A 12,466-nucleotide genomic window follows, 5' to 3' on the forward strand; every position below is an offset into this window, starting at 1 on the left:
TGTGTGCAGCACACATAGCACATTTTATTCAAGAGTTTAGATTTAACCAAAAAACCGAAGTCCTAAGACTGGTATATCATTGGCAAGTTAAAAATGCGCGAATGCGGGAAGAACCTATGTAATTCTTGGAGAGATGAAATGCCGGGATTTGCAGCGTTGTGTGTATATCTGTGGGAGGCAAAATAGATGCGCTGTTTCTGCTGTACAAACGTGTCACATTGCTAAACTGTTGTTTTTATTTTGTCCCTTGCATGGTTTTGAAAAACGTTTGAAAAGCCACAGACTTTGCGGTAAATGTCAACATCTTACTGGTGGTCAACGGTGAAGTCTCACTTAGAGTCTGAAAATAATTAGTGAATCAAAGTTGCCCCAACAAGACTCTAAAGTTGAAGTTTGTCGATAATTTTAAAAGACGCTTCTTTCCTTGCGTGTCTCAGTTATACTTCTTCTACTGTATCAACTTATCACAGAAAATTTAAGTACGAGTTTCCCTTCCCCCGAGTTACAGAAACTTTGAGACAGGAAAAAAAACCGCCATACAATATATAAAAATAGAAGATAGATAAAGGAAAAATTGGAAAAGCAGGATTAATTAATCCCTTCCTCTTTCACAAAATTAATTATTTAGTATGTTATTATTTTTTGGCAATTAATAATTAGTAGTTATCAAAAAATCAATAAATACAATAATCAAATAAATAGTAAATTTACTTAATTAATAATAATAATTAATAAAATAAATACTATGATCTAACGTAGTGGTCCATTAGCAAGGAAACAAAGATCCATATATGAACAATTTGGCCTATCACTGGAATTTATAGTCGGAAAAAAATTTATGAAATAACATTTTAACAGGACAAGGATTTTAGTGTACAAAACGTTTTTTCGCGTCAAGACGCTTTCGTCTACTTACGGGGAAATGTTTTTTCGACATTTTACATTAATTGAAAATTGCTTCACGCTTTTAAATATTATTATGTGGTAACAACGTCAACTTTAGGTGTCCTAGAGTTAGAATTAAGCGCCCCTTGTGAAACATGGTGTTTTAGTGGTTCTATAGATGTGCTGCGAAATTTAAAAACTTTCCATGCTTGTTTTCTTAACATAGGTGTTCTCATTACGCAGACAATTGGATCTGTGAAACAGTTTAGTCCTGTCATTACGTAAGCCCAAGGTAAGAAGTAACTAGCTAGAATTGATTCATACGAAGAGAGCTTGGAATATGTACCAAGGATTGCCACAGGCACGAAACTTAAGATATATGTAAATGTTAACATAATTGTCGTGAAAACAGCATATTTATCTTGAATACGAACAGTACTTGTACGATTAACATAAAGATAGATTCTCATTTGTACCAAGATGATAAAACAAAGCAGCAGAATTATAAACATCCATAATGTAACTGAGTAAATATTCCAAAACTGACGCAACCATAACTTTAATGCTGTGACTAAAAAGATACAAGCAATCCAAACAATAGTAAGTATTTTTGCAACAGTGTTGTTATTTCTTCGATTAGCATGTGTGAACGGTTTTACAACTGCTAAATATGTCTCCAAAATGATTGCTCCAATCGACAATACGCCTAACGTTGTGAACAGGAAACCACAAGATATGAACAAATCCATGATATGACATTGTTTACGTAAATCTTTATTTATTAATATACACGATAATGTGAACACAAACAAACCGTAAACAAAGTCTGAGAGGCATAACATAACATATAACACTTTCACCTTGCATCGTATTCTAGATTTTGTTGCGTAAACTGACAGAAACATTCCATTTGTAATAATCATTATAAACGATAAGATTGCAGCTGTCACAAAAAACGCAAATATGTTTTTTCTCACTCCTTCTCCAGAGAGAATCTTCTGACTTTTGCATATAAAGAAATCAAGCGTCAAATTTAAATTCATATTTTCTTTTGGATTCTCTTCTAATTAAGTTTATTTTGTATTTTATGCTTTTTTAAATTGGAAATACTTTAACGTAGTATCACATCTAAATTATGACTAACTTCAACCATGCATTACCTCACAAATATTTCTTCCATGACAGCTAACAGTATATACTAATACTTAGCGTATTCCCTCCGTATGTGACAAGCAAAGTTGATTTGTTATTTTTTCCTCACAAAAAGATTAAAAATTATATAAGCCAATATTTTTTTATTCTGTTATTTTTATGACTTTGCAAAATCTTTTGTTGACATTCTTGATTGGTTGAAGACGAGTCATGTGATAAAATAATCCAATTATATTAGACAATAGTGCTCCTTTGTGCGCCGTGCTATTTCTTCAATATCCAAAGGAAACATGCAAATGAACTTTTTGGTCGTTCTTGAGTTTAAAATAAATCTTTTTTTCTGTGAGTGTTACGTCATTAATTATTTAAACATATCGTCACGACAACTTATGCAGGTAATTCGATTGTTTATTTTATGTTGAAATATTTAAACCCATGGTGCGATATTTCAGAAAAACTCGGGAATAGACAGCCCTTCAGTTAGAGTTCCGTAACTCAAAAAAGTAGGTTGTTACAAGAAATTCTCCACGCCCTTCAGAAACAGATAGTCTGGGCTACAGAACCATCAGTCTTTTCTTTCACTACAAATTTTCGTTCGCTGGATGCTATGAATTCCTTTGGGTACAGATTTTTCAAGATTTCCACTTGTTAACCCAACCCTTAATAAAAACAAGCATTTTTAAGGTTTGTTTTAGCAACATCTTCATATATTTTTATCCATATTTTTGCTTAGATATTTGTTTCATAATTGTTTATACAGCCCTTGAGCATGCGTCTCTGCCTGCCAAAAATTAAAGCTCTTTCTACTCTTTTTGTTGGGGTATTTTTAAATAAAACTAACAGTTAGCACATATGTTATCTTAAGATTACTCGAGTTATCTTACAATCAGGACATTTATGTGAATATGCACGCATTCCAAAGTCACATTAATAGAGTTATCTTAAGATAACATTTGTTATCTTAAAATGACTGTATTAACGTGACTTTGGAATGCCATAACCATGATCAAGAAATCTTACAATACATTCTGAAGAGTTCTTATCTTAAGATAACTCGAGTTATCTTACAATTACAACATTAATGTGAATTTCCACGCCTTCGAAAATCACATTAATAGAGTTATCTTAAGATAGCACTTGTTATCTTAAAATAATTGTATTAATGTGATTTTGGAGTGACTTGGTTGGTAACACCAGAGAAATACACTAGGATATTTTTTTCCCAGAAGAATGCGCAGCTTACACTAGTTGAACTAGTGTAAATACTGATGCCGGTACCGATTAGGATATCAAAAATCTCGCAGGATGAAACAGCCGCATTTGGCGCCTCAATTTTTTAAACAGAATTTTTGCTGGTGTATTTACACCAGTACACAAGAGCTAAATCCGTCCCTGCGTCTAAACATCCTGTTTTTGAATTTTCTTTTAAAATTCTTTTTGGCAATAAAAAAGCTATACGGTCTGTAAAATATATGTAAAAAATATATGTAAAATATATTGAATTATCGTGTATTTTACAGACCTAACACAAATACATAGTTTATACCAAGTCCTGATAATAATTGGCTTAGCTGGCATGCTATTTCTCTTAATACTTTCAGTTGGAAAGCTTGTACCTCTTCTCTGAAAGCACACTATATTAATTTGAACGTTTATAATGCGCAAGGACATGTTATATTTATGGCTTCATTAAAAAGAAGATTTTAAAGTACCAAATTATCAGCTTGAATTAGCATGTTTGTGGTATCCTTTTCATACAGCAGAAGAAAAGTGAGTTGCGAAGGTATGGATGATTTGAAAGTTATTTTTACGTTTTTTCCTTGGTTTGATGTAGCTAGCTAACTAAATTACTTTGTGGTGCCTGTGGCCACCATGGAAAATGATGTCATCCTTCAATGGAATCATTACCTAGCTAGCTACTTCTAGCTACATTCAGAAGAAGAAAATTCAATCCATAACGTATTAACAAAACTCTTTCTTTTTAAAAACTCAAGTTGCTTTTTTTTGTTGTATCGTGGAAATAAATTTAAGTCACCAATCCAAAATTAACAGGGGAAAATATACACGAGGGTGCCGATAAGGCACCAATGGTTCAAAAAACTATAATAATTAAAATAAACTTAGGCGTGACACAAAAATATGTTTGGTTCCGATCGAACGTCTGTTAAGAAAAAAAAAATGCACTGTTTTGATTCGGGTGTCCGAATTTGTAAGAGAAGGATAAAACAAACAATTCCACATTCTTATCTTTTCTTTTCTTCGAGTCACCTCACAACCACGCCGCGATGTTTTTCTAGATGCGAGATGTTTAAGCAAAATAATGTAATCTTTTCTGAACCCTCAAAAGGACACTAACCAAACATTTTTTGTCTTACGCCTTACTATGTGGTAGCGAAGTTCTTAAAAGAACCGTTTTAGGATTTACTTTATAAATAACTTATATATAAACTTTATTAACTCCTTTCTCTTCAAGCACCTTCTTGCAACTGTCGTCCGCATGATGGTATGTTACAAGAAATTGCATTTCGGGAATGCTCCGGGCGATTTCGGAGGACAACCGCCAATTTTATTCGCCAAGTCGCCCGAACTCGCCCTTGTATATGCGTGCGTTTGCGGCTTATCAGCACCCTCTTAAATATACCTCTTCATTCTTTAAGGTATTTGCTTATTTGTGGTTAAAAACGTTTGTGCTGTGGCAGACCGGGAAAGACTTAGCAGGTGGTTATAAGGACAGACTTGATACAGTTGAGTTTAGATCTAAAGCAGTCTAGATCAGATTGAAAGAGGGTCATTAATACACCCCGTCCAACCCATGCTAGCATGGAAAACGGACGTTAAGCCGAGAATGATGATAATGATGATGATGCTACTGGCGTCTTTTTACTGATATATGTTCTAAATCTGAACTATTTTATCAAACGGTGCCTTTACCTGGAAGTTCTACTTTGTTTACCTACTTTCGCATGTTGTTAAATTCTTCAACACTCGAACCTTGCAATAATTTTTTTAAGAAGTGAGCTATGTACGACGTGTGAAGTCACGAATGACCAAGTGGACATTTGTTCGATAATGGTGGCAACCGTTAATGTAATTATTGTTTTTGGGAGATTAAGTTTGGACATATATAAAAATATTTAAAAAAGATAAAAAAATATTCAGGACTTCATCATTTTCTTTACAACCCTATGCTTCTGCATTGTGTTTCACGAGCTTACAATAATGTGGTATAGCTAAGTTATGATACGTAAAAACTATCCTTGAATGACCCTTTAAGAATGTGAAACCACATAATAGACCTTAATCAAATTTCGTGTTTTTCGTAACTTTTGTGTTCAGTATGGTAGATTAGTGTGCGTGTCAACTGGCCAAAAAAGCCATGAGTATGAGGGCAAGCTTGGGCAAATTTTTAAAACAATTTGTACTTTCCAAATGAAAAACAGTGCTTTCAAGTCTGTTGTCTTGGCCACAAAAAGTAGTGATCTATATTTTATGTGGCTAGCCTCATTAATTCAAATAAATTTACCCTGTCAATTTTTTTCCAGGAGGTACAACATAGACGGCTCTAGAGTGTTAAAAAGCTTCCATTTAAGATACAGAAACCTTTTAAATTTCTGTTCAATAAGCAACAACTGTTACGTGGGATTGAACCCATATGAATAGAAAGTGAACGCTCTACCGACTGAACTACCAATCCCCTAAAGAAGACAACCCTCAAAATGACTTTATTAATTATATCAAGCATATTGTATCTAGTAAACACTTTTTGAGCACTCTGCCTTAAAAAATGATATAGTTTAGAAATTTAGGTCTAAATATCGTCCCTCGAAGACACTGGATTTTAATGTATTTAGGGACTTTAATATATATATAATATACTATATAATTTTTTTTTCTTTTTTCTTTTAGATTGCGTACAATTAGAGCGAGAGATGTTATCTTTCAATACGTGAGATAAAAAGAAGAAAGCGAAACCTCACACCGCGTTGCTATTGTTTTTCTGTCAAAAATTTGAAGCTGTTTTATAAATCTGGATAAAGTTAATAAATGGTTTTCGTTTCTGTAGATTTTTTTGTTTTTGTTTATTGTTTCCCGTGAGTTTTCGAAACTTATTGCAGCAGATTCCGTGGCTTCAAGAAATCGGTTTTCATAACTAGTGCCGTTATTTTTACGTGAAAAAGCAACAACCCACAAGCTGCTTCGTTCGCCTTCTCATCTCCGAAATCGTTAACGCAAAAGTCTCTATTATTATCTGCGTTTCGAGTATTATTTTCCGGTTGAAAGAGTGTACCTTACGACGCGCATCCCTTTAATTCGTGACATTTCGGCACATGATTGCACAACTTGATGTATTGCATTTCTTTCAGAATAAGGGTTTTAACTTTATAAAAGTATAACCTGCATGCATTTTTGGCGCTAAAAGTTTCATCAATGTTGAATTTACGTCGGCCAACACTGACAATATTGTGATTATTATCAATATTTAATTTTATAATTCTGTGGAAAGAGGTTTTACGAAATTTCTCAGTAATCGTTTTTGTTTAGTTTTGCGCGATCTAAATTTCTCGTACCTTTTGAAAAGAAATATTCCGCATATATATATTGTATTTTTGCCAAAAAATTACTACTTTTGTTGTTGATCCGCGGGAGTTTATTTTACAACCTCGTCCCCAGGATTTTCTACGTGTATTATATTCAGTTTTGGTGTATTCCCAGATATCAGCTGCAGTAAGATCTTACCACCTCGCCGTATTATATCAAGGGGAAACAAAAAACACTAGGGACAACTATTGGCTAGTTTCAATATTGCTTGCAACTTGCGTAATGCTTCGCAACCTTTTTTTTAATTTCTAGTTGTAGTACGTAAAATCTTTATAATTTATACTTTTTAAATAATAAACCTTGGAAAAACCAATACTCAACTTTAACTGAATATCCCAAAAATATTTCATAATCTACGTGACTTCTAAAGTGAAGGCCCAACATATGTTTAAACGATAGATAAAAACAGTTAAAATGCAGCAAGTTTCTCTTACGAATGTAGTAGTCTCTCTAATTAGCGGATACCATTGATGCAAGAAAATTTAACCGCTATGTCTCTTTAGGAATTTTGAAGGTTTTGGGGTTTTTCTAGACATAAAGAAATAACAAAAAAAGAAAAACTATCTAAATTTTTCTATTTTTAAATGTTTAAAATGGCAACAACAACAAAAGCCACAAAGTGAGAACAATGCTTCTCCTTCGTTTTTTCTATACAGAAAACAATTTAAATAGCAGTTTGCTTCATTTTCAGCAAGTATCAGTTAATTAGAAAGGGAAAAGTTCCAACTTACTTGTCTGCTTTCTGAAAAGTTTTGTAGACTTTGCCTATAATTTGGCTGCTACAATAAAAATGATCTGTCTGTTTTTTACCCCGATTTCAAAGAGAGCTTTGAAAAAATTCAGAGTTGAAATTTAATTCTGACCAAAAACCTATAAACTGAGGAACAAACATGAGGATGCAGGTGTCCCATATAAAATGACATTTGTGAGTCCGAAAGAAGAAAAAGGCAAAAGATAAAACACACTAAGAATCCAAAATACAGAAGAAATTAAATTGATGAAGGTAATAAATCTGTTCAAAATATCAAGGAATTTTAAAAAATCCTGAACAAGTGTAGAAGGTTAGAAAAACAACGTTAACGTTACTATATTTCAAATAATATCATAATATACATTTCTAAAACTTTCTAATATACTGCAACTGTGGAAATGAATTGAGTTATACAACAAAACAGTCGAGATTAGTCATCATTTCAACTCACAAAATCTGTCTTTTCTGGATTCTCTGTTGAGTTATCTATATAATCTGGGTACAAGTATTGGTAGTAGTAATATTTAGCTCTTATTAAGTCTCTTTCTCTGGAGTCTTCTATTTGACTTAAAATTTCATATAGTTCATCAATTCCAACTGTAGCATGATCGGTATGTAGACACACTCTCCAGAATCCTAAATTCTGACATTGACAGGTAGGATTACAATCAGAATTAAAAACGCATGAATGAAATAACAGTCCGCAATAATTGCCATGTATGAACAATATTAAAGCCAGCACTGCCCATACATACTTCGTCTGCATTTTTAATTTTTATCTCCTTGGCTTTAGCTTCTGAAGAACAAATATGTTTGCCTTTTGTGTCACAAGAAGAGCATTAATATACTTTACCTCAGGATGTAACTTTCTTTTGAAGATAATTTTTTTTTAACACACACGGTAATGGTATCCTGTTTGTAGAGTTTTCATAACACACAGACAAATGAAATTTCTCTCCATTACATATGTGACTCACTAATAAATGTATGTTTTTATTTCAAAATAGTGACATGTGAATATATTAAGTTATGGTGGCGTTTCGCTTTTACTTATTATTTTACTAAAGACCCTTCACATTGAGACATTGAGATAGACGTGTTTTTGTTAGAGATAATAGATACACAAATGCACACAACTGGTTTAAATATAAAATGTAGATTCAAAATAAAGGGCATGCATATATTTAAGAGTTATAGCTTTTTTAAAAACAATGTTTTAATCTTTTTTATTCAGTTTGAACCTATAAAAAAGAGTCTATCTTTTTTTAAGAATTTGCGTTAAATAATTACCTTCTGAAAATATTTAATTCGTTGATTCGCGTTAATTACTACACAAATTCGAAATTCGCGTCAATTTTTTATCGCATTACGAGACTGTTAATTAATCGCTCTATTTATTTCGTGTAATAAGGTGTTGCCGTCTTATAAGGAGTCAACAGCATTGGCGAAGCGTTAGATATTTACGCCAAAACAGATCTCGCAATTAATAATTATATCCACGCTTTCTAATTCAAAAAATAAGGTCGGTGAAAGCCTCATAACATATCTTTATTATTTTAATAATCGAGACAAATTTCCGTATTGTCGTTACCCCGAACTAACTGTGTACAGTTTAACTGTACATGGTATGCGATTATGAAAGATTCGTTCCTTACTTCTTGAAAGAATATTTATTTACATTTCCAAGCCGTTTTGGCTACATAAATACGGAGAGGTTTATTACGCTGATGCGCTACCTATCTTAGTCCATGCGAACCAGAAAACAAAGTAAGAACAGAAAGTGTTTCGCTTAATTGCCTACTGGACGACCTTCAATCACTGGTAATGATATTATTACTTAGGGCGACTCTCTTCTCAAATCGACTATGGATCTTGAATTAGCAATGCTAAAGTGCCATAGATATATTTCGTGGATTAAATGTAGTAACTTGATGGTAATGAATGTCGATATGAGAAAACAAACAAAGACAATGACCACATCGTAGGAGCGTTTGAGTATTTTAAAATGCTTTACAAAGAGAGACTTGAAAAAGATTTATTTTACTATAAATAATATCCGCATGCCGGAAAACTTTATTAACTAATTTTATAAGTCGCGTGTTCTGTTGGCAATTTCTCTTAATATAACCATTGCTCCTTTGGCAATGGATAACAATTACATAAAACATACGCAAGGAGAGGAACTAATTAATATTATATTATAACTCAATCACAAACTTAAAATGCTGTTACTATTATAGTACGTAAAATATTATCTTATTTTTACTGTTTACTGGTGAGTAACTTTTAATACCTACTTATTTTCACACGATACAGCTATAAAAGATTTGTAAAACTGTTGTTGGAAAGAATGTACATCCATGGAAAGATATATAGATACTTAGTTGAAAAAATATAGTTATTTATTTGTTATTATAGTATTTATATTAGTAGATTTTAGGATTTAAAGTCTATAATTTTTTTTTCTCGCTTTAATTTTATTTTCTAGCTGCCACAAAATAATTTCCTCTTGCTTCTTCTTCAAGCACATAACAACAAGTCAATATTTAAGTTTGTTTACAACGAGATTATAGTGACAATCTGGCTGTTTTCTCTTTCAATCTTATCTGTCTGCTCGCTCATCAAAATGGTACCGCAAGTAGCGAGACAAAAAAATTGTCTACGGGCTACCGGTTAGTATTTTTATATTACCTTTATACTTTGTGCGTTCCATAACATGGGCAATGACGCCCAATGTCGTATGCCGAATGTCGTGCTTACAAATAAACTGTCCTGTGCTCCTCTTTTCTTGTGTCATTTCATTTTCCATTAAATGTCTAAAACAGCAACCTCGTCCCCAGGGCATTTTATATCTTTTCTGACCTCAAGACGGCGATAAAAGATAGAAGATGCCCTGGGGACGAGGTTGCTAAAACAGTTATTAATAAAAATCTTCTACTTTAGCATACTTTAAAATTATTTTGGATTATCCCGGGCATCTTTGTTTCGTGCATCCTTACCGCAAACTATCGATCCGCAACCGATTTAGACAAAATAAAGGTTTTATTTTAAAGGTTGTCGTTACCCCGTTAGAAAATTTACGAGTTTGCACAGAATGAGTAAAAATATATCATATAAATATGCTATTTCGTATAGAGACTACTGTTGTTTTTGCATTGATATGCTGAAAATATGTAATATTATATAGTTACAACTACTCGCAGCCCCTTGTTTACCGTGATACGACAGTTGTTCTTTCAACGCTAATACATATACATCCCTTGTTTTCCAAAGCGATGATTAGCCTGAACACCAACCTTGATCCTAGGGCTGGTTTTCTCTTTTTTATATCGAGAAACCCTTGGGTTGAGGTTGCACCAACACATGAAGTGCACAATGAAAGGATCCTCAGTGCGTTTTAGCTGATCACGTTTGCCCGTCCTACTCCGCAAGCTTCTATGCTAGGTCCAAATCTGCAAGTTACATGTACCTTATATTCTGTTTCTAGTGGTTTTTTTGAGAATCCGGAAAGAATAAAACAAAATATTTCCAGTTAAATTTTTTTTTAAAAAAAACACAGCTGAATTTCTTGCAATATTCTACCTGGCTATAAATTGGATTATATTTATACTGTTTTGCAGGCACAATTGATAGTTTCAAAATGTTTAAAATGCAGTTTTTGAAGCAATTAAAATAAAATTTTATATTTATTTAAAAAGGAAATAAAGATTCCCAATCATAAAATAAAATTTAAAGAATAACATTTTGTTCAGACACATGCATAGAAAATGTAAAAGGCTTATATATAAAATATAAAAAATCAGGCCAAGGGTTACCATAATGGTAGACCTGCAGCTTTAACATTTTAAAGGCACAATCTGCTAAAAAAGCTACTAAATTTGCAATAACAAAATCTATAGATATATGCATTAGTTCATGTTAACAGTGGCATGTTTTTCTGCAACTCCAAGCCAAAAAACCTTGTGGTTTACTGTTCGTAATGTAAGAGAAGGTATTTTTCTTTAATCATTTACCAAACATCCTTTATTTTTCCAGTTAGGATCTTCATCAAAATTGTCCTTTTTTGGCCCTGAAAATATATAACTGATCAAATAAGCAATCAAAAAATTAAAGTTATAGTTAATGGATAATCATTCACATGCCGGTAAAACAGACAAAAACTATTTGTCAACAACTACGACAATGGGCCTATTTAAAATATGCGTACGTATTATAAATCGTCAATCTTATACTCCCTTGTTCGCTTTGCTTACAAGGGAGTATAAGATTGACTTACCCCTTTCCCGATCGTACACATCACCCCTCCTCGAAAACGGACTTCATGAACAATTGGTAACTACGGCAGGTGTAAGTTGATAAAGTTGTAATAATACAAAAAAACACTACATTAATTTTCCAAAGCGTAGACATGTAATCCTTTTGAAAACCCCCTTCTCCTTGTACACTTTGATACGCTTTTAGACTACCTCTCCGCCTCCTTTCTTCGAGCATGCTAGCTCATTACTTTTTGTGAATGACCCCATAATCCTTTGTTGTTGTAAACCTAAATTCACTGTGAAATTTCAGTTTAACTTGAATGAACGACTAACAATAACTTATTTTAACTGGTGTTTTAGCATAAAAAGACTTTTATTTGTTGATTCCATTTTCCTTTATGAAGATACCTGTGTTAGTCAGTGGCCTAAACGCTTTTTAATTCTGCTGGAATTTCCAGTTTTAAGAGTTCTTTTGGAATAGAGTGAACTTTCCAAAAAACAAACCCCCCGATATTGTGAACGCTGGATTTAACGAACCAAGCGAACTCAAGACGCTAAATGTAATAGAAATTCGGCAATGTATTCAAAGTGCATCATCGGTATCAATATTATGTTGCACAAAACAGTGCAATCTCATCCAAATCGAAAAGCTTAAATCATAGAGACATTAGCACAGCATGCAGTAAAACAAAAACAAATCAAACTTTGAACTTTCATCTAACATCTTGTCAATAACATTCTCATCAGCCATATTTTCTGATGGGAAATTTATACGCAATGAAACAAGTGTTACCATTGATCTCTGAGAGATAATTTGCTAGGT

The 12,466-nt window shown here is 32.9% G+C and overlaps 1 protein-coding gene across 1 annotated transcript in view; it reads left to right on the forward strand.

Moving 5' to 3' along the window:
- LOC130635891 (integrin beta-PS-like) overlaps positions 1–12,466 on the forward strand; it is an 89,663-nt gene that overhangs the window by 9,940 nt on the left and 67,257 nt on the right. The gene's annotated exons all lie outside the window — the stretch shown is intronic.

The sequence above is a fragment of the Hydractinia symbiolongicarpus genome, chromosome 3, assembly GCF_029227915.1.
Source record: "Hydractinia symbiolongicarpus strain clone_291-10 chromosome 3, HSymV2.1, whole genome shotgun sequence".
Taxonomy (NCBI): Eukaryota; Metazoa; Cnidaria; class Hydrozoa; order Anthoathecata; family Hydractiniidae; genus Hydractinia; species Hydractinia symbiolongicarpus.